At 42.7% G+C, this 22,091-nt stretch overlaps 1 non-coding gene across 1 annotated transcript; it reads right to left on the reverse strand.

Moving 5' to 3' along the window:
- Positions 1-14,164: 14,164 nt before the first annotated feature.
- Positions 14,165-14,237, reverse strand: TRNAE-CUC (transfer RNA glutamic acid (anticodon CUC)). The gene has a single exon. It is a non-coding gene; the product is annotated as a tRNA-Glu (tRNA).
- Between the last annotated feature and the right edge of the window lie 7,854 nt (positions 14,238-22,091).

Raw genomic sequence — 22,091 nt, forward strand, 5'->3', positions numbered from 1 at the left:
AGTCTGGGAGAGGGAAGTGGGGACCACAGATTCAGGACTCAAGTCGGCATTCAACAAGCTGCCCCACGTTATGCCTCTCACCTGGGCCACTCAAAGCCCGTTAGAGGCACCTCCTGCCTCCCACCCTGTTTGAGTGTCCCCCCCACCACCGTAATAGGATTGGCTTCTCTGTCTGACTGAGATAATAGGAGATAGAGCTGGAGCGACTGGTGAGGGCAGATTGACTGGCCTTCCTTGCAATTCCCATATCCTAAATAGCATGTAGGAGTGGGGAGTGAACAGTAAGAATATACACATCCTGGTACTGTTGGTCTGAAATGCCTAGGGTATTTAGTATGAAAAATCTGTGTATAATTGCAAAAACAACAAAACAAAACTCTAGAACACCTAATACGGGAATCGGAATTTTCTACACCAAGCAACATTACCAAAGAAAGACCAGCAAAGAGAGCCCAGAACTGGATTATGGAGCACTAACCAGGTAAACTCATTAGATGGAGGCATCTCTTTCCTTTGGGAGAACATTGACATTGAAACTTTGGCTTCTTGGGATTCAGCTGGAGGACTCTTTGGTGGAATGTAATGACTCCTTCCTTCCTCCCCAAACTGAAATCCGGGCTATTACAATTCCAAATGGACACAGATTCCTGCCAAGTTTATAGGAAATTGGAATGACAGTGTAGGTTCCCACCTCTGGGGATACCAGAAGCTGAAGGCTCTGAGAATAAGTAACATTTCCCTTGTGATTCCCAAATGAGTCTATTTTTATTTTAAGGGGCTCTGTGTTTTCATTCAGTTTTGTGAACTGAGGAATCCATATGGAATTTTCACCAGCTCTACTAAAATAAAAGCATGCAGCTTCTCAGCAGTGTACTGAAATAGCTGCTATGATAGGTCAGAGAGAATTGCAGAATTCACTTCTCAAGATCCGTGAGAAATCATCAACTGATTTTCAATGGGTGCCTTCTAAGCACATGGCAGAGTACGTACAGTATCAACTGCTGAATTCATACACAAGAGATATTGTCTTTGACATGGTATAGTTCATCATTTAAAAGAAGTCAAAGTAGCTGCTCTGAGATGGACAGCTTGTATTAGTTTAATATATATGAAATACAAGTATATATATACTTTTATTTTAAGAGCTGGATTTTTTGTGGGGCGAGGGGGTCGAAAGAGACTCATAAGTTGAGTCCCCATGTATAAAACAGGTATATTTTTATTGGTAATTTTTAGAAAGATTTCTTAAAAATATGCATTATTAATAATTATTTAACAATCTTGTTTGCTTCTTGATGGTATTCTTTCCAGCTTCTTCAACTTGAACCTCTGCCTCCCTGTTCCCCCTGTAGCATAAACTCCACAAAACAAGGAGCTTTCCTATCTTGACTCTATACTCCAGAACCAGAATAGTGCATGAGACAGAATAGGTGCTCAGTAAATGGTTTTCCCCCTCATTCAGTCAACAACTTTCCTTCTCCTTCGCTTTTTAATGGGTCCGTTATGGAAAAAATGAAAACGTCAGTTGTGAAAAAACGCATTACACATTTTCATATAGATGACTGGGTTTTCTATTGTCCTTGGGGCTGTTTGTTTGGTCTTATGCCTCCTGTGAGCTGAGCAGTGTGTGACATCATTTGTTTTTCAAGTATTCGCTCTGTACCAGGCACTGTTCTAGGGAGAAAATATCCTGTATCCGTGGAACTTGTTTTAGTGGGGAGAGATGGACAGTAACCAATAAATACATATTCTGTCAAGTAGGGATAAATACTACGAAGAAAAGTAAAGTAGGGTAAAGGGGTAGTTGGGGAAGGTTTCTGATCAGGGGGGCATGCGAGAGCACCTTGCAGGGAGTGCAGGAGCAGACTTGGCTGACGGCTGGAGGGAGAGCAATGTGGGCGGTAGTGGGCGCTTGCCTGGCTTGTGGCAGGGAGAGGGGGCTGGAGCACAGCCAGGGAAAGGTGCGGCGGTGAGGTGGGAGAGGAAGCCTTGGAGGCTGGTATGGATGTGGACTTTTACTCCTCACGAAATGGGGAGGCCCCCAGAGGGTCTAGAACCAAGGAGTGCCCTGACTCGGCTTAGAGTTTCCAAGGTGAAGAGAATGGGTGAGGGGGTTGGTGAGAGGAGAGCGGCGAGTTAGGAGGCTTTATAGTAACTCAGGTGAGAGGGAGAGTCTCCTAGACCAGTGGTAGTGGTGAGAAGTGGTCAGGTTCCAGATAGGCTTTGAAGGCAGGGCCAATTGGATTGGCTGATGGTTTGGAGATGGGGTGTGAGAGAGGGAGCTTTCAGACTGAGCACTTGGTAGAAAACCCTGGTCGTTTAGTGAGATGGAGAAGACTGGGAGATGCAGGTTTGGGAAGAACTCAGGAGTCGATTTGGGGTCGTGTCTTAGGTTTCAGCACCTAAATAGAACCTGTAGGGCCCAGACCCAGTAGGCAGTGGGTGGAGTCCTAGCTTGACACATTCGCTGGCATGATGACCACTGAGTCCCAGCTAGCCAAGGGCCTAAGAACATGGGCCAAACGTGGGGCCAGTGTCCAGCTACACCGATGCTGAAACGAAGTGGTCTGAAATCTGCAAGTCTGGAGCAATGCTCCTCCATTGTTACCAGAAAAAGGAGTGTCTGATTCCACCTCTCTGAGTCATCCTCAGGGGGCTGGTTTAGTCTGTTGCTTTCATGTCACTGTTCTCTTCCTTTGTCTCTATACTCTTATGCTATTTCTTCATCAAGGAACCATAAAGTGACTTGTTTTTAACAAGACAGAAGGCCACAACATGGAGTTTCACTTCTGGGTTTAAACATTTGCCTTTTTACTGCTAACTGGTGGCCCATAGGCTGGGACACACAAAAGCACCCTAATTGTAATTCCTAGTGAAGAGCTGTCCCGTGCGTGTCTTGGAACCTGCTGTAAGTGACAGGTACAACAGGGCCAGGGGCGCTTCAGGTCCCTCGTGGCAGACTCCCTGAACCACCGGTCTTTGGTGGCTCTGAAGATAGGTATCCAATAGGAATGCCCGGAGAGCTGCCACTATCTTCTCCGCAAAAGGGATTAGTCCTTCTTAACCTTGGGCATCTCTGAAGTCCCAAGTCCTTTATGACTGTTAACACTACTATCTGTGGTCCCCAGGGATCCTGTTTAATCAGCTGATGAATGCCTCTTTCCTTGATTCTAAATCTGATGCCCCACGGGCTTTTCCCATAGTATAAATAGTATTCTATTTATTAAATAGTTCCAGTGCATATCATCTTATTCACAGGAAATAGTCTCTGAATTGCATCACCAACCAGTTCTACTGTATTCTGTGGACGTTTATTGTGGAAGTTTTGTGGGAGTGACATCGTTTCTGTCCCCAAGAGTTAGTATATCCCATTCATGTTCAAGATTATAGAGCTGGGTTCAGAGATGGGAGAAACAGGTGAGTGAAACTCCAGCACGTTTTGCTGTCCTTTCATTCTTAAAATATTAGCAAAACATTTTTTCTAAGCTTATAAAGGTAGGTATATGGCAAAGCACGGTACTTTTCCTTACTTTTGCCATTCGGTGAGATGATATTTATCTATGAAAAGTAGGTTAGGGGGCAAGGGAAAGTAGGGTAGATCAGTGTTGGAGAAACCACTGACCATCCCCCAGGATCTACTCTTCTCTTCTTCTGTGGTAATAACATAGACACACCAGTTTTAAGATGTGCGTATAGCTACTTGGCATTAAGATGACATTTCCCAGCTTCCCTTGTAGCTAGGTAGGCCATAGGACTGAGTTCTGGTCAATGTGCGTAGCTAAAAGTGCCTGGTGGCAGCTTCCGGAAATCCCACTTAGGAGGCATTATGTGTACATACTTTGCCTCTTCTTCTTCATGTCTTCCTCCATCCTGCTTCCTGAAATGTAGAAGCTGCCATCTTGCCCCATGAGGTTGAAGCCATGCACGATGAAGCAGCAAGAGAAAAGGCGTAGCCCACTGTGCCCTGTCTTTGAGGCCTTTGCTTCAATTTTTAATCAATCAATTAATTAATTAATTAAGCAAGCCGCTGCGTGACTTGTGGGATCTCAGTTCCCTGACCAGGGATTGAACCTGGGCCACGGCAGTGAAAGCTCTGCAGTGAAAGCCTAGAATCCTAACCACTAGGCTGCCAGGAAACTCCCCTGAGGCCTTTTATATGAGGGAAAAAAAGGACTTTTATCACATTTAAGATGCTGTTACTTGAGATTTTCTGGTCCTCACAGCTGAGCCTAATCCCAGCTCATACAACCATATCTAATCTTTCCTTGAACTAGAGGGCTCCGGGCACAATGTCATTCTCAGCTGAGGAGAACAACGTACCCGTTCCTGTCAAGTCACCAATCTTTAGTCTCCCCAAGATACTGCATTATATCATTAAGATCATTCTTCATAAGAGCCTCACGTAGTGTGCGTCACTTACTACCCAAGAACCAAAAAGTGAAAATAATGGTGTCATACCTAATGCGATTTGAACTCATGTCCCCTCAGCCACAGGAACTTGTCCATCCCACACCATTGTCCTCCACTTTTGTGTTTCTGTCACTTGGACTCTAGATATAGATGAGTAAAGCCAACAGAGTTTCTAAAGGCAGGTGAGAGGGGCGCCCACCACTCCTGGAGACTGGTTTTTATGATCACAGAAGTAACACATGTAAAAAAGTCAAAACCATCTACGAGAAAATGTGCCCCATACCCCCAGTCCCACTACCTCAAAGTCACAAAAGCTTTGGGGACACCCTTATAGAACTTTTCCACATGTGTAGAGCCCTCCTTTTTTTTAAAAAAGTGAATATATACATAAATGTATATATGTATAACATACATGGGAACATATTACATACACCATAGTATACTTTGTTTTTTAAATTAAATAATAATTATATACATCCTTCCAAATCAGCATCTACACATTGACTTCTGTCTGATACATAGTATCCCATTGTACAGTAGGTGTGCCACAATTAATTTAAGCAGTCTCCTGTTAATGGCCATTTCTTCCAGAGTTTTGCCATGATAAACGTTGGTGAACAGTTTCACTTGTATGTATATCTTTGTGCATATGGACCAATATAGCTGTAGGAGTAAATCATAGACTTGGAGTTGCTAGGTGAATTGGTATGTTAAATATGTAAGCAGTGCCCTCTGCATTTATACTCCCACCAACAGGATCAAGCTTTTTAAATTCAGGTTCCCCTTAGGAGCCACAACTTAACATTCAGTTTATTTCCTATCCACTTACTACTTTTTAAATTTGGGTTTCTGTTCAAGGCAGACATCTGCCTTGTCAAAAGACAGATGAGAAGCAGGTGAGTGATCTGCTTCAGTTTAATACTGTGTATTGTGTAAAGGGGATTATGAGCAAAAATCCCACCTTATTGCTGAGAATATGCTAGCAGTGTTTCCTGTTTAAGGTCTGGGCCTAGTGAGCTGAAGGGCTTTGGGGAGAAAGGATCAGGGATGCAACTAGGAATATAGAGGCCAGCCTTCTGGATCCCAGACTCCAGCGAAGTTATTCCACCACAAAGACAAAAGGGACTTTGAATATCGTTGGAAATAGAAAGATACCTTATATAAGGGCTGGGAGAAGGTCCAAACTTAGAGTTTATTCAATATCCCATGATCTCTAACCACCTACCCGTACATTTAACACTTCCCTTCTTTTCTCAGGACGTTTTATTTATTTTATTAAAAAAAATTTTTTTTAAATTAAATTTAATTTAAAAAACTTTTTGGCTGCATTGGGTCTTCGTTGCTGTGCGTGGGCTTTCTCTAGTTGCGGCAAGCGGGGGCTGCTTCAGTAGTTGCAGCATGCAGGCCCTAGAGAGCAGGGGTTTCGGTAGTTGTGGCTTCCAGGCTCAGTAGTTATGATGCATGGGCTTAGTTGCTCCTCAGCATGTGGGATCTTCCCAGACCAGGGCTTGAACCCATGTCCCCTGCATTGGCAGGCGGATTCTTAACCGCTGCACCAGGAAAGTCCCTCTCAGGGCCTTTTAAAAAACCCCCTTAGAGTATGTATTGGTTGTAGAGTGGTGATGGGTTTTCAAAAAATGTTATCCAGAGCCCAGTAAGCTGCTTGGATAAATGCTTGGAACAAAAGGAGAAGCTTTGCGACCGTTTTGCTGATATTTTCATGCTCCCTAGACTCCTAGCTGTCGTCCAGTTTAGAAGAAGAGGTCCTTGTATCAGAGGAGGACACGGGGAGTCAGAACATTTCCCCCCCCGACTCCCGCACTGGTAAAAGGGCTGCTCAGAAGCCCAAACCCCAGCCTCACTTCAGGGGACAGGCTCTGCTCAGCGTTCTTGGCGAGGCTGTCTTAGAAGTAGGTAGCACCCTCTCCTGGGCTAAATCCAAATGTTTTCCGTTTGTCCTGAAGTCATCTAGGATAATAACCGGCATCTCCCTTTCTCTGGCAAGCTCTGCCCCATCACTGCCCCCTCCTGGCCCCTTCTAGGTTTTATTTGAGTGGTGCTCTGGACTGTTTGCAAACCAGTCAACATTGAACATTAGAGATTCCAGGTAAGATTTGTCAGGGAGTAAGAACTTATTCGCGTACTTACTATGGGCAGGACACCAGGGCAGGGGTGCGAATGAAAAGAAATAAAAGCTGATAGTTACTATAGATAATAAAACAAAATACTATTTTAAACAATTATAAGACAACAAAAGCACTGAAGGGACTCTACTTATGGCAGAAATTTTGGAGTGGTGAGGGGATATTTGTTACCTAGCAGTCTCTTTATGAAATGGCAGATGCTAAGGAAGGAGCTGCCCAAAGAAAGGGGGTAAATCCTCACCCCTAAGAAGTAGTCTCTGGAAATAGTTGCATTGGAAGTTCCTTTCACTGAACCAGTTAACATACAACTGCAAATTTTAAGCCTCTGGGAACCCTTTACCACCTACCACCATTTTCTACCTTCTTTTTTCTTCACTAGACATTAGTATCTCAATGAAATTTACAGAAAACGAAGAGATTTTAATAGTGCCTTCTCAATTCTGTGTTCTAGTTGCTATTTCATCCAGACATTTATTCTAATTGGCATGTAGGTTCTGCTTTCTCTAACTCCGTCTATGTGCTAAAGACCATGAGCACTGTTCATTTTATCTCATAAGTCACGTCTGTTTTGCATGTTCAGTTTTCAGTGAGGCAACACCAACAAACATGGCTGTCGCTTAGTGGGTCCTTACCTGAAGCCAGGCATGAATGACGCTACATTCTTTCATTTGATGTTCACGGTTACCCGATGGGATAAGAATTATCTCTATTATCCCTGTTTTTACAGATGAGGAGTTCAAGGTTCAAAGACGTTCAGTAACTGGCCCAAGTGGCAGGGATGGGATCTGACCCCGGAAGTCTAGCTCTCGAGGCCTTGTTTTTTTACCTACGGTGCATATTGTCCACCTTAGCGTTTGCAAGTAATTAATAAGTGTGCGACTGAGGAAATAATCATGTTCCTGGATATAGTTTATTTCATAAAGATGCGATTTGGGTATGGTGCAGTTGAGCTAGGGAGGACATAAAGCATTTCTGTTGGCCTTTTTGCCTGTTTTGTAATAGAGGATGCTGTGGGAGCAGGACTGGCTGATTCCAGCACACCCAGCACACACCCTCAGGGTCATAGCCAAGACTCAGTGAACGTTTACCACGTCCTGGGAAGCACTCCTGCTCAAACCCGGCATGTTGTTTCATTTAATCCTCATGACAGTCTCACTTTACAAGACAGGCTCAGAAAGGTGAAGCACCTTGCCCAGGGTCACACAGCTAGTGATTGGTGGAGTCAGGACACTTGACCGCTGCTCCGCTGAACTCCTCTTAGGTGGTGTGAAGGAGCTTCTGAGAGCTGCACTTTCTCAGCCCACGAGGGAAAGGTCAGATTGTACATCTCGCGCCCCCGGCCCCTGAACAAATGTCCTGCCACCTCCCAGAGCATCCCCTCTGAAATGGGGGCGGTGGACAAGAGGCCGGGATCTGCCAGGACTCTGTCAAATGTGTGCGCTGGGAAAAGTTCCTGGTCCTGAGCCTTTGAAGGAATGTGTCTGCTCCAGGCAAACCCAGGATGGATCTAGAAGTATCGTATTGAGGCCCAGGAGGAGACTGCAAATATATTTGGACTCTTAAGTCTGCAAAATGTGTCTTCTCATTGTCTTCAGAAGCAGGGGTGCGTCTTGTACCTAACTCTGCTGGTCGGTCATACCATTGGTACTTAAAACATATAAGGAAGGAAGAAAGAAAGGAATGAATAGATAGATGGATGGATGGATGGATGAATGAATGATGGACAAGGAGAAGGCAGCACCTGGGTTTGGGTAGAAGTCTGCTTAGGAATTTCTTTCTACCGGTGGTTCTGGATGCTCTTATGAAAAATACCTGTAACATATGTTTTCAACTGGATTTTGAGTGTGAGACTCTGGAGACAGAATACTGGGGTTCAGATCCTTGCTCTGCCCCCCCCAGCTAGTTATCTGCGGTGGGTCACGGAACCTCTCTGGGTCTCGGTATCCCCTGGAGGGTTGTCATGTGAATTAATATAGGTGATGCGCCTGGCTCCAGTGAGCATTTGGTAAGTGCCAGGAATGGTCATTGCAGTCCCAGCATGCCAGGCCAGCTGGCGTCAGTGTGGCCACCGTGCTTGACAAGGGCATCAGGGACTTGCGTCCCTCAGCATGTGAGTGTAACTGCTCAGTCCCAGGTTGAACCTGAACGTAGAGCAACAAACACCTGGCCCCCAATATAATTTCCTCTGGCAGCTCACTGCAGCTGTGAGGGGAATCGCAGGGGGAGGGCTGGGGAGTGTGGCCCGGTAACCCCATAATTTCCAGAGCCCTTCTTCTAGACTGACACATAATTGTCAGATTGTTTTATGAGAGCAGCTTCCTGCCCCCTTCCTGCCTCGCTTCCAAATGCGCTCCTTCCCGAGGAAGCCTCACTTCTCCCTCTCGCCCTTAATCGCTCCTTTCCTGCCCGCCCCGGGGGCTGGGCCGATTTCCTAAATCACTCAGAGTTGGCTTCCAGCGCTGGCGCCCAGGGTGGGCTGCAGGAGAGGGTGCGTTTGTTCTAAGTGGCTTGTGACCCAGAGGTCAGAGATGCTTCCATTCTGTTTGATGTCTTTCCCAGGGGGCCTTCCTTCACCCCACCCCTTCTCCTTCCCTCCCGAGCTGACTTTAATTCTAAGGTCAGGAAGAAATTAAGGAACCAAGTCCTGCTGCTTTTCCTAACCAGCGTGGCACTGGAGACCCAAGTGGGCGAGAGGCCGGTGGGTTGGGGCGTAATAGGGGCTGGAGGGCAGGATCCCTGCCTCAGTTTCTCAGCCCTTTAGCCCCTTCCTCACCCACACTCAGGGGGTTTCAGAATATTCCATTTCACATTGAGCTCTGAAAGATTTATCCAAGAGATTCCTCTCCTTCTGGGCATTTTCCCTCTCTCTCCAAAAGCCCACACTTAGGAGGAAGTGATAAGTCCTAACATTTTTAGCTTATTTTTTCCCATTTGAGGAATTTCAGAGGAAGCAACATGGGGCATCTTGTATTTACACTGTATTTTTTTTTTTATTGCTAAAGCAATACACAATCACGGTAGTAATTTCAAAAGAATCATTTCCAGACGTAACCACAGTTCAAAGCATTTTGTATATCCTTCCAGAAATGTTCTCGGCACATACGAGCATACAAATCTATATGTATTTTTAACACAAATGAGAGCAAATTGGACATCTTGTTCTACAACTTGCTGTTTTTCACTTAGCATGTTTTGGCTGTTTTTCATTTCAATAAATTCAGATTTACTCATTAAAAAAATGCTATAGAGCGTTCCATTGTGTGAATGTACTAACGTATTTAACAGCTTCCTGTTAATGAATATTTAGGTTGTTTTGCTTTATTACAAACAATGCTACCTATATCCGTATTTAAGTTAGAGTAACTTCCACTGAGAGATGTATTTTTTGGATTAAAGGGTCTGGGAAGTTAACATTTTGACAGATGTCAAATTGTCCTTCAGAAAGGTCATACCAGTTTAAAGTCCAGAATTAATGTATGAGAATGCCTGATTACCTACACTGTCACAAATACCTGTAAAATCAAACTTTTTAATGCTGTCAATCTTAAAATAAGTGTATTTTATTATTATTTAAATTAATATTTCCTTCAGAGTAGGCATCTAGCCTTACTCCCAGATAAATGACCATTGTTTGGTGAACTTCCTGCTCATGTAAATTTGACCATTTTCCTACTATATTATTTATCTGCATCTTAATGAGTTGAGAATCTCATTATATATAAAGGAAAATAATCCTTGTCTGTCCCAAGTGTTTATCAGTATTTCCCCTTTGTATCAATTGCCATTTGGTTTTGTTTGTTATTTTTTTCCAGCTAATATGTGAAAAATTATTTTAATGGCAAACTTGTCAATTCTCTCTCTCTCTCTTTTTTTTTTTCTTCTGGACATGCTCAGAAACTCTAACATAAACTATGATTTTTTTTTTTTTTTTTTTTTTTTTTTGTGGCATGTGGGCCTCCCTCTGCTGTGGCCTCTCCCGTTGCGGAGCACAGGCTCCGGACGCGCAGGCCCAGCGGCCATGGCTCACGGGCCCAGCCGCTCCGCGGCATGTGGGATCCTCCCATACCGGGGCGCGAACCCGGTTCCCCTGCATCGGCAGGCGGACGCGCAACCACTGCGCTACCGGGGAAGCCCTAAACTATGATTTTTTTAAAAATCACTCATGTTTTCTATTTGTTACATTTAAATCTTTAATCCTGCTAAAATTTGGGAGGGGGAGGAATAAATGATACAATAGAGGGCAAATTTATTTCTCACTCACATAACCAGTTGTTTCGTACTGTTCATTAACTAATGCATCTTTTCTTAGCGCTTTACAAAATGAAACTTCTTAACATAAGAACACTTACCATTCCGTAATGATGGCTTTCCCAATATGTGAAGCTCTTTCGAGAAGAAAATAATTTGATCCTTGACTAACTTTAAAACACTGAGACGCATCTTCACGAAAGAAGCACAAATTAATTGCTAGTATTGGCTAGGTCTTTGTGAAACAATGAATCCTAAGGTGGATTTCCAGAGGCTGTGTTTTCCATTCATTGAGTCCAGGAACCCTCTGTTGCCACTTTGTGTAGTGGCCTATGGGATCACAGAAATGATTATCAACAGTATTTGCCCTCAGGAAGTTTATAATCTAGTAGGGAAATAGTGCCTGCATTCATATGTTTACAGCTCATTGAGGGGCCTTCAGTTCCTGGGGCCTTGAAAATGTAAGAAAAGGAGATTTACATTTGTTGAATCCATTCTTTCAGGAAATGAGCTATTGAGTAAGTGAAAGTTGGAACAGAACAGAAAATATTGTAAGTTAGCTGCATTTTAGGAATAGTACTCTGTGTGTTTTCATTTGCTGTAGAAACAAAGTCCTTTCTGAGGAGAGCCCCCTCAGATTTAGAATTTCAGAGTTGAGGGGTCAAAAGGAGAATAACTATAAATTATTATATCCATTTTACTGAACTCAAGCTCTGTGTCTTACTTATGGTCATTGCTCAGTAGCACAAGTTGTAATCCAGCTCTTTCTACTCAAGAGTTGTGATAAATAATATTGTTAGTTGCCTACCCAGTAGCTACCACCACAACCCTTTATGCCTTCATGTGCTGGGAACACTGGTTTTGTATGGGGTGAGAGTGCCAGCCTAAGACAGTCATGCTGTCCCATTTCCTTTCCTAAGTCTCCCTTTTAGAGACCTTTTGCAGCTAGGGGACTGTGTTAGTTCATTCGGGCTGCCGTAAAAAACACCACAGACTGGATGGCTTAAACAACAGAAATTTATTTCTCCCAGCCTGGAGACTAGCAGGCCATGCTCAAGGTGCTGGCAGGATCACTTCCTCCTGAGGCCTCTCCCTGGGCTTGCAGATGGCTGCCTTCTTGCTCTGTCCTTCCTCGTCTTTCCTCTGCGTGCAGCATCCTTGATACACCTCAGTGTGCCAAATCCCCTTGTCTTATAAGAGCACCAGTCAGGCTGGATTGGGGCCTACCCTAATGGCCTTATTTTAACTTAATCACCTCTTTAAAGGCCATGTCTGGAGTACAGCCCCATTCTGAGATACTGGGGTTAGGGCTTCAACATATGAATTGGGGGCGGGGGCTGGGGGGGTGCTGCATTCAGCCCATAAAAGGGACCAAACCTAGTTGGGCCATTGAAACCTAAAGAGAAATCTACTGGGTGCTACTAGGTTGGATTTTCTTCCCAGATCAGTGGACCCTTGTGAAGAGAAAGCATGGGATGGTGATGCCTGGAGCAGTGACAGCTATCTTGACATCATGAATTGAAAAATGTAAGCACAAAAAGCCTCTCTCTACTCTGGGTATGATTAAGCAGAAGGATGGAAAGACCTGCAACCTTCCCAAAATTGTTGAGTTGCTGAATGAACTCTGAGATCATCAATTTCCAGACTTCTTGTAAGTAAAGAATAAATGTCCCAACAGGGGTAATGCCATTATTAGGTTTTCTGTTATTTGCAGCTGAAAAGATTCCTAACTAATATGTAACTTCATTATTTCTTCAGTGAACTTTACTGACTCCCAGGGGGAGCATGGCTCAGCTCTCTCATGATAATTTTGAAACATGGGGATGCTGCTTCTCTCAACAGCCTGCAAGGGCTCATCAGCCAAGAATTCATCTTAAACCCTCTGGAGAGCTTTTACCTTTTCTGTTCATGCCAACTCCCCAGAGAGAGAGTTTTAGGAGTTCACTTTATGCTAAATCTGGCTTTTGTTTATTTATAAAAGTACTCCTATAAAGTTCTCAGGGCTACCAGGGTTCTCATATTCAAGGATTTGGTGAACAAATCTGTATTCTCTCTGTGCATGAACTCTTGTATGGACCTTAAACATACCCCTTCTTATGCTGATGATTAGAACTAGAGGTTGGATGTTCAGGGAGGGTTTTGATTTCTATTTTAGATCCTTCTTTATAGCTTTACCGTGTTTAAATAATAGCGTGTTCACCATGTTATTATTTAACGCATGAATACAAATTGTAACTTGGAAGGGGGCAGGAAGGAAACAGAGCCCATCTCTTAATCTTCCTCTCTGTAATGAGAGCCCTAATATTTTTGTGCCTTTATTATATACTATTTTATCTCTTTGAGTTACCATTCAAGGAAGTGTTTCCCCATCTCGTGAAGGAAAGAGATGAAATGGGAGGTGCTGTGGCAATGGCAAGTAAGAAACAGTCTTTGGAGTTATTCTGTCTAGGTCTGAATTGTGCCTCTGCCCCCTACCAGTTTTGTGACCTTGGGTTCATTACCTGACCTCTCTAAGCTTCAGTTCCCTCATTTAGGAACAGGGGAGGAAATTAGGGTTCATGTCATAGAGTTGTTGAGAGGTTTCAGTATGTACTCTCAGTCAAGGGCATGGCTCAGTGCCCAGCATGTCATAAACACTTGTGAGGCGTCTGCTATTGCTCTTGCTACAAGGTTTCCATGCTGTGCCATCATCATGGATTTTACTTTCTCAGCATTGCATTTTTAAAACTTTTTATTTTGCTATAATTTTAGGTTTAAAGAAAAGTTGCAAAGAGGTACAGAGGGTTTTCATATACCCCTCACCCAGTTTCCCCCATGTTTAACATCTTATATTGCCATGGTGCATTTGTCAAAACTGAGAAACTAGGAGACACGGGTACATTACTATTAACTCAACTCCAGAATCCAATCCACATTGCATTCAGTTGTCCTGTCTCCCCAGGCTCCTCTGGTCTTCCAGTTGCTCAGTCTTTCCTTGCTTTTCATGACCTTAACAGTCTCGAGGAGTGAGTCCCGGACATTTGAGCAAAAGTAGGAAAACCCATGCTACTTCCCCCAGCCTGTACCTTTTCTGTTCCAGAGTCTTCTGAGCCCACAGACAAGAGTAGAGGGCACTGATCAAAGGAGGTGAACTGCATCCTTCTGTTCTGAGGGTGTATGTACATCTGCTTTTGGAGGAGATCCTTTTGGAAGACTTCACTTCCAGCAGGGTTCTGTATATTGATGGAGGGCAGAGTGGAGTGTCCCAGGGGAAAGCTTTGATATATTTGTGGTCAGCTTGGTAAGCTTGGTAAGTCTTGCTTCTCATTTCTTTTTTTTTTTATTTATTTTTTGGCTACGCCACGCAGCCTGTGGGATCTTAGTTCCCTGACCAGGGATTGAACCCGGGCCCTCGGCAGTGAGAGCACAGAGTCCTAACCACTGGACCACCAGGGAACTCCCATGTCTTGCTTCCCATTTCTGTTGAGAACTGGGTGACATCAGAAGCTCCCTCTCTATCTACCCTCATCCTGTCCCTTTCCCTTGGCCCCATTGGATAGCCCTACAGCTACCCCTTCAAGCTTTAGGTGTCCAAGGGACAAAATTCATCTATAAAGGAAAGAGAAAGTCTCCAGTTGAGCAGATCCACAGCCGTGCACACTAATACCTTCTGGGGCTTAGTAATTTTCCATTCATGGTCGTGTCAGACAATCCCGAGGGTCATCTGAGGCTGATTAAGTCCAGATTTACGTTCTTCTCCAGCAAATGGCCGTGCTTCAGAAAGTTTGTTTATTTAACATAAAGTGCAATTGAAAAAAAGTTTTAGGCCCTAGAGTACAGGAGTTCATGTGACTTCATGCCCCCTTTTCTAGGGTGGAATAAACAAAACAGGAGAATGGCAAAGTCTATAGGGTTTTTCCTCCATCCTCATGGATGGCTAGTTTTTTGTTTATAATACTGTGGGGCAAAACTCCTATTTTGGAAGAAAAAACAAAGGTTGTTTTCTCTTGAATGGAGTTGTTTGTATTCATATTCCTGGAAGCTGATTACTTTTGGAAAACCTAACTCCTTCCTTATCCTTTTTTAGTTAACTTTATTCTTTCTACTTCAACTTGGGAAATTAATCTCATTGCCCGTGTGTGTTCGCTATCTTGGGAGGGAGGTTGGACTTGGTGGAACTGAATTATTTAAAACTGTTCCTTATGCAGATGTGTGCGTCTGTGTACCTGCGTGTGGCTCAACTGTCCTCCTTAGGGGTGTGTCATAGCCTGTGGGCTTGATAGGTCCCAGCAAAGCTTTTCAGCTAACCAAACCCAGAACCCAGAGTGAGGGGATATCCCTGGGGTCAGGCAGTCCTTCCCAAAGTGAATTTCAGAGATCCTAAAATTAAAAAAAAAAATTTTAACAGCTTTACTGAGATATAATTTACATACCGTAAATTCACTTTTTAAAAAATTGAGGTTTAATTGACATATTAGTTTCAGGTATATTGCATAAATACTCGGTATTTGTATACATCGAGTAATGGTCACCACAAGATGCCTAGTGAACATCCACTACCCAGAGATCTTTTAAAGTCTTTGAGCCAAGAGATGCCACTTTGAGATGGAGTAGGTATCAAGATAGAGGGCACAGGGCTTCCCTGGTGGTGCAGTGGTTGAGAGTCCGCCTGCCGATGCAGGGGACGCGGGTTCGTTCCCCAGTCCGGGAGGATCCCACATGCCGCGGAGCGGCTGGGCCCGTGAGCCATGGCCGCTGAGCCTGCGCGTCCGGAGCCTGTGCTCCGCAACGGGAGAGGCCACAACAGTGCGAGGCCCGCATACCACACACACAAAAAAATAATAAAGATAGAGGTCACAGGGAAGGCAGTCTTGGGGAGATCAGAGTCAGAGGAACAGAGAGATAACATGTAAATGACAAATGGTCATAATGGTATTTGAGAGAGACGTAGGTCTTGATATGAAACATCTCAAAGCTCTATACAATTGTCAGTCATTGGGAATAATTTGTAGAAAAAGTTAATCAATATTTGACTAAAGAGTTTTTCTCTTCAGTGTATTAATACATTCAACCTGAAAAAACTCCAAGGGATTATCAGACTCTTGCGCTGTCTTGGAGTTACGTGGTATTAAATATTGCTAGAAATAAACGGGTCTTGGGGGGAGTTTGGAATTATTTTTTGTTGTAGTTATATTCACTGTAATGAGATTTGGTCTACCTGGAACCAAAAGTTCCTGCTAATACAACTTGGTTAAAATTCCCACATCTATCACAGGTTTGAAGTGGCACGTAGAGTTGTTTTTTGGAATGCTATGAAAAATTGTCAGGTTCTCATTTCAGAGGTGAGGGACACAGATTGAGAGGCTGGGCATGAAGTCATACAGCACATGGTTGACAGGCACGATTCCTGGCCGCAGGCCTTTTCATGGGCTCTGGGAACCCGTGTTCTGAGCTGCTTTCCTGTTCTGCATCTGCTGCCCTTCACAAATAGCACTAGGAGTGGGACTGAGGACTCAGGGGTCCTGGAGGATGAGCCAGTTTGCTCTTGGGATAAATAGTCCCTGGGCAGGCGAGGTACGCAGAGGTGAGGCCAGGTCCTCGTGTAAAAGTGGTCAGCCTGGAGGTGGGCCTGATGCTGACCATTGTTACCCCTCGCTGCACACGTGCCCCACCCCAAGGTGCCAGGCAAGCGTGTAAAAGAGGCCCCACCCTTTAACTTCCTTCCCTTTGAGACTGTGTCTTATTTTCACGCTGTTTTCTCCAGTCTTTCATCATGATTCTAATGCCCATCCTGTCAACGTGCTATCTTTGGGAGTCGCCGAAAAGGCTCCACTTTTGGAGAATGTGCCAAAGGAGAGAGAGGGTAGCTCTCCATCCTGCCCCTGTCCCCGTGGCTCCTTTCCCTCAATGAGCCTGTTTAATGAGTCAAGAATATTCCATTAACCAAATGGGTGCAGCTGCCAACAGCAGTGCTCCAAAGAAAATAAATGAAAACTTGTCTGCTTTGCACTGTTTTGATGGGCAGTCTCTTTTTTCAGTCATGGTGCCTGGGCTGTTTCTTCTCAGGTTGTAGCAGAGTAGAACAAACTCACACTGAAAACCCTGGCAATGTTTTCATGCGGTGATAATTCACAGCTCCAAATTTACAGGACTCTGCACTGCTCTCTCCTCACAACCTGAGGCACTGCCTGGTAAGAAACTAAACATTGAAGGAGGCACATTAAGTCTTTGAAGCCACTGGCATGCTGATCCAAACTCTGAATGCAGTTACAACAACAACAAAGCAATAACAACAGTTAGGTTATTTTATAATGTAATCTATGAGCAGTTCAACAACAACAAAGCAATAACAACAATTACTGTTATTTTAAAACGTAATCTATGAGCAAACCTCATTATGAGGTTTCTCTTATATCTCTTCAAATGACAAGTCATTGTCAACTGAGTTTGAAGGAGTGAAGAGAACTCCCATCAAATGACCAATGCCATCTTTCTCCACTTTGGAAAATATGGAGTTCTCTTTGTAGATACTGAAGACTCCAAAGCTGGAATTTTGAAAGAGCTAATGCACATCCTCAAGCTCCAAATTCTCCTGCTTGTTATTATCCCCACTTTTCAGATGAACCTGCTTGTCTTTAGTTAACTAGTCAAGAGAAGCTACGTAGTAAAGTGGGTAAGAGTCTGACTTTGTCTCAGACAGGTTTGAGTTCAAGCCCCCAGCTCTACCACTCATAGCCTGAGTGATCTTGGGTATGTTCCCTAAGCTCTCTCAGCCTGTACTTCACCTACTCCAAGTCCATCTATGTTATTGCAAATGGCAAAATTTCATTCTCTTTTACAGCTGAGTAGTATTCCATTGTATGTATACTCCACATCTTCTTTATCTGTCACCTGTTGATGGACACCTAGGTTGCTTCCATGGCTTGGCAATTGTAAATAATGCTGCTATGAACATTGGGATGCATGCATCTTTTCAAATTAGTGTGTTTTTTTTTTTTTTTTTTTTTTGGTAGTTCTATTTTTAGTTTTTTGAGAATCCTCCATACTGTTTTCCACAGGGGCTGCACCAATTTACATTCCCACCAACAGTGTACAAGGGTTCCCTTTTCCCCATATCCTCGCCAGTATTTGTTATGTGTGTTCTCTTTGTTGATAGCCATTCTGACCAGTGCAAGGTGATATTTCATTGTGGTTTTAATTTGCATTTTAAGCATATTTATTTATTTATTTATTGGCCACGTGGTGTGGCATGTGGAATCTTAGTTCCCCGACCAGGGATCAAACCCGTGCCCCCTGCAGTGGTTACAGAGTCTTAACCTCCCGGAAAGTCCCCAAGCACAGTTATTTTAAAGTACTTATCAGCTAGCTCTGAAATTGGAATCATCTGTGAATCTGATTCTCTTGTCTGCCTATGATTTTTATCCTTCATTTTATTATTGTGGTGTATCACATTTACTGATTTGCATATGTTGAACCATCCTTGCGTCCCAGGAATAAATCCCACTGTATCTTGGTGTATGATCCTTTTAAGGTACTGTTGAATTCAGTTTGCGGATATTTTGTTGAGAATTTTTGCTTTTATGTCCATCAGGGTTGTTGGCCTGTAATTTTCTTTTCTTGTCACGTCCTGATATGGCTTTGGTATTTAGATAATACTGGCCTTGTACAATGAATTTGAAAGTATTCCCTCCACTTCATTTTTTGGCAAGAGTTTGAGAAAGATTGGTATTAATTAATCTTTAAATGTTTTGTAGAATTCACCAGTGAAGCCATCTGGTCCTGGACTTTTCTTTGTTGGGAGTTTTTATTTTATTACTGATTCAGTCTCCTTACTGATAATTGTTCTGCTCATATTTTCTGTTTCTTCTTGATTCAGTCTTGGTAGGTTGTATATTTCTAGGAACTTACCCATTTCTTCTAGGTTATCTAATTTGTTGGTATATAATTGTTCATAGTAGTTTTTTATGATCATTACTATTTCTGTGTTATCAGTTATAATGTCTCCTTTTATTTCTGATTTTATTTATTTGAATCTTCTCTTTCCTTTTTTTTTCTTAATCTAGGTAAAGTTTTTTCAATTTTGTTTATCTTTTCAAAAAAAACAGCTCTTAGTTTCATTGATCTTTTCTATTGTCTTTCTAGTCTCTATTTCATTTATTTCTGTTCTGATCTTTGTTATTTCCTTCCTTTACTAACTTTGGGCTTCATTCATTTTCTACTGCCATGAGGGGTAAAGTTAGATTGTTTATTTGGGATCTTTTTTGTTTCTTAGTGTAGGTGTTTTTGCTGTAAACTTCCCTCTTACAACTGCTTTTGCTGCAGCTCTTAAGTTTTGGTATGCAATGTTACCACTTTCATTTGTCTCAAGTTGTTTTTTAATTTCACTTTTCATTTCTTCTTTGACCCATTGGTTGTTCAGAAACATGTTGTTTAGTCATGTTTCTGTGAATTTTCCAGTTTTCCTCTTGTAATTGATTTGTAGTTATATACTATTGTGGTCAGAAAATATGTTTGATATGATTTCAGTCTTCTTAAATTTGTCCAGGGCTTCCCTGGTGGCGCAGTGGTTGAGGGTCTGCCTGCCGATGCAGGGGACACGGGTTCGTGCCCTGGTCCGGGAAGATCCCAGATGCCACGGGGCAGCTGGGCCCGTGAGCCATGGCCGCTGAGCCTGCATGTCCGGAGCCTGTGCTCCGCAACGGGAGAGGCCACAACAGTGAGAGGCCCACGTACCACAAAAAAAAAAAAAAAAAAAATTTGTCCAGACTTGTGGCCTAACAAATGATCTGTCCTGGAGAACGTTCCATGCATACTTGAGAAGGATGTGTATTCTGCTGCTGTTGGATGGAATGTTCTATATATTTCTACTAGGTCCCTCTGGTCTAACATGTAAGTTAAGTCCAATATTTCCTTATTGATACACTGTCGTGATCTATTCATTGTTGAGAGCGGGGTATTGAAGTCCCCTATTATTATTGTATTGCTGTCTATTTTTCCCTTCAGATCTGTTGATATTTGCTTAATATATTTAGGTGCTCTGGTATTGGATACCTATTCACAATTATTATATCCCCTTGATGAATTGACCCCTTTATCAATATAATGACCTTCTTTGTCTCCTGTTACATTTTTTTGGCTTAAAGTCTATTTTTCCCAGTGTAGGTATGGTTACCCCTACGTTCTTTTGGTTTCCATTTGCATTAAATATCTCTTTCCATCCCTTCACATTCAGTCTATGTGTGTCCTTAAAGATAAAGTGAGTCTCTGGTAGGTAGCATATAGTTGGGGTTGTTGTTGTTTTATCCATTCAGATGCTCTATTTCTTTTTATTGGAGAATTTAATCAATTTACATTTAAAGTAATTATTGGTAGGCATGGATTTACTATTACCATTTTGTTCATTATTTTCTGGCTGTTTTGTATTTCCTTTGTTTCTTTCCTTCTCTTTTGCTTTTTTCCTTTGTGATCTCATAATATTCTATGTTGGTATGCTTTTATTCCTTTCTTTTTATCTTTTGTGTATTTACTATAGTTTTTTAAATTTTGTAGTCACCATGAGGCTTACATTAAAACATCCTGTAACAGTCTATTTTAAGCTGATAACAATTTAACTTCCGTCACATACAAAAGCTCTACATTTTTACACTCCCTACCACATTTTATGTTTCTGATGTCACAATTTATATCTTTTTATATTGTGCATCCATTAACAAATTAGTTTAGTTATAGTTATTTTAAGTACTTTAGTCTTTTAACCTTTATACTAGAGTTATGTTATTTATTTAGCACCATTACAATTTAGAGTATTCTGAATTTATATATTTACCTTTACCAGTTTGTTTTATACTTTCATATGTTTTCATGTTACTAATTACTGTCCTTTCTGCTTGAAGAACTCTCTGTAACATTTCTTGTCCAGCCAGTCTAGTGGAGATGAACTCCTTCAGTTTTTGTTTGTCTAGGGAACTCTCTCTCCTTCAATTCTGAAGGACAGCTTTGCTGGGTAGAGTATTCTTTTTTTTTTTTCTGGCTGCTCTGGGTCTTCGTTGCTCTGTGCGGGCTTTCTCTAGTTGCAGTGAGCGGGGTCTACTCTTTGTTGTGGTGCATGGGCTTCTCATTGCTGTGGCTTCTCTTGTTGTGGAGCATGGGCTCTAAGTGCGCAGGCTTCAGTAGTTGTGGCACGTGGGCTCAGTAGTTGTGGTGCATGGGTTTAGTTGGTCCGCGGCATGTGGCATCTTCCCAGGCCAGGGATCGATCCCATGTCCCCTGCATTGGCAGGCGGATTCTTAACCACTGTGCCACCAGGGAAGTCCCGGGTAGAGTATTCTTGATTGGCAGGTTTTTTTCTTTCATCAGTTTGAATACATTGTCCACTCCCTTCTGGCCTGAAATGTTTCTCTGCAAAATATGCTGAACAAGGGTTCCCTTGTACATAACAAGTAGCCTTTTTCAAGCTGCTTTTAAGATTCTCTGTCTTTAACATTTGACAGTTTGATTATAACGTGTCCTATTGTGAATCTCTTTGGATTCTTTTTAGGTATGTTTTGGGCTGCCTGAATCTGGATGTCTGTTTCTTTCTCCAGGTTAAGGAAGTTTTCAGTCATTATTTCTTTGGATAATCTTTCTGCTGCTCTCTCTCTTCTCTTTTTGAGACATCTGTATTATTTATATGCATTCACTTAATAGTACGTCATAAGTCTTTTGAGCTATCTTCATTTTTTTTTTTTTTTTGCGTTGCGCAGGGCTCTCACTGTTGTGGCCTCTCCCGTTGCGGAGCACAGGCTCTGGATGCGCAGGCTCAGCGGCCATGGCTCACGGGCCCAGCCGCTCCATGGCATATGGGATCCTCCCGCACTGGGGCACGAACCCATGTCCTCTGCATCGGCAGGTGGACTCTCAACCACTGTGCCACCAGGGAAGCCCTATCTTCACTCTTTTTATTCTCTTTTCTTTTTGTTCTTTTGATAGGGTAGTGGAAATCACCATATCTTCAAGTTTACTAATCTTTTCTTTTGCTTTAGCTAGTCTCTTGTTGAACCCCTCTATTGAATTTTTCAGTTTAGATATTGTATTCTTTATCTCTGATTTCTCTTTGGCACTTTTTTATATTTTTAATTTTTTTTTGTTGAAATTCTCACTTTATGCATTGCTCTCCTGACCTTAGATCACTTATCTCCATTTCATTAAGATTGTTTCTAGAGATTTATCTTGTTCTTTTGTTTGGAACACATTCCCTTATTTCTTTATTTTCCTTGACTCTCTGTGTTGGTTTCTACACATTAGATAAAACAACCATCTCTCTCAGCCTTG

This window comes from Physeter macrocephalus, chromosome 8 (assembly GCF_002837175.3).
Source record: "Physeter macrocephalus isolate SW-GA chromosome 8, ASM283717v5, whole genome shotgun sequence".
NCBI lineage: Eukaryota > Metazoa > Chordata > Mammalia > Artiodactyla > Physeteridae > Physeter > Physeter macrocephalus.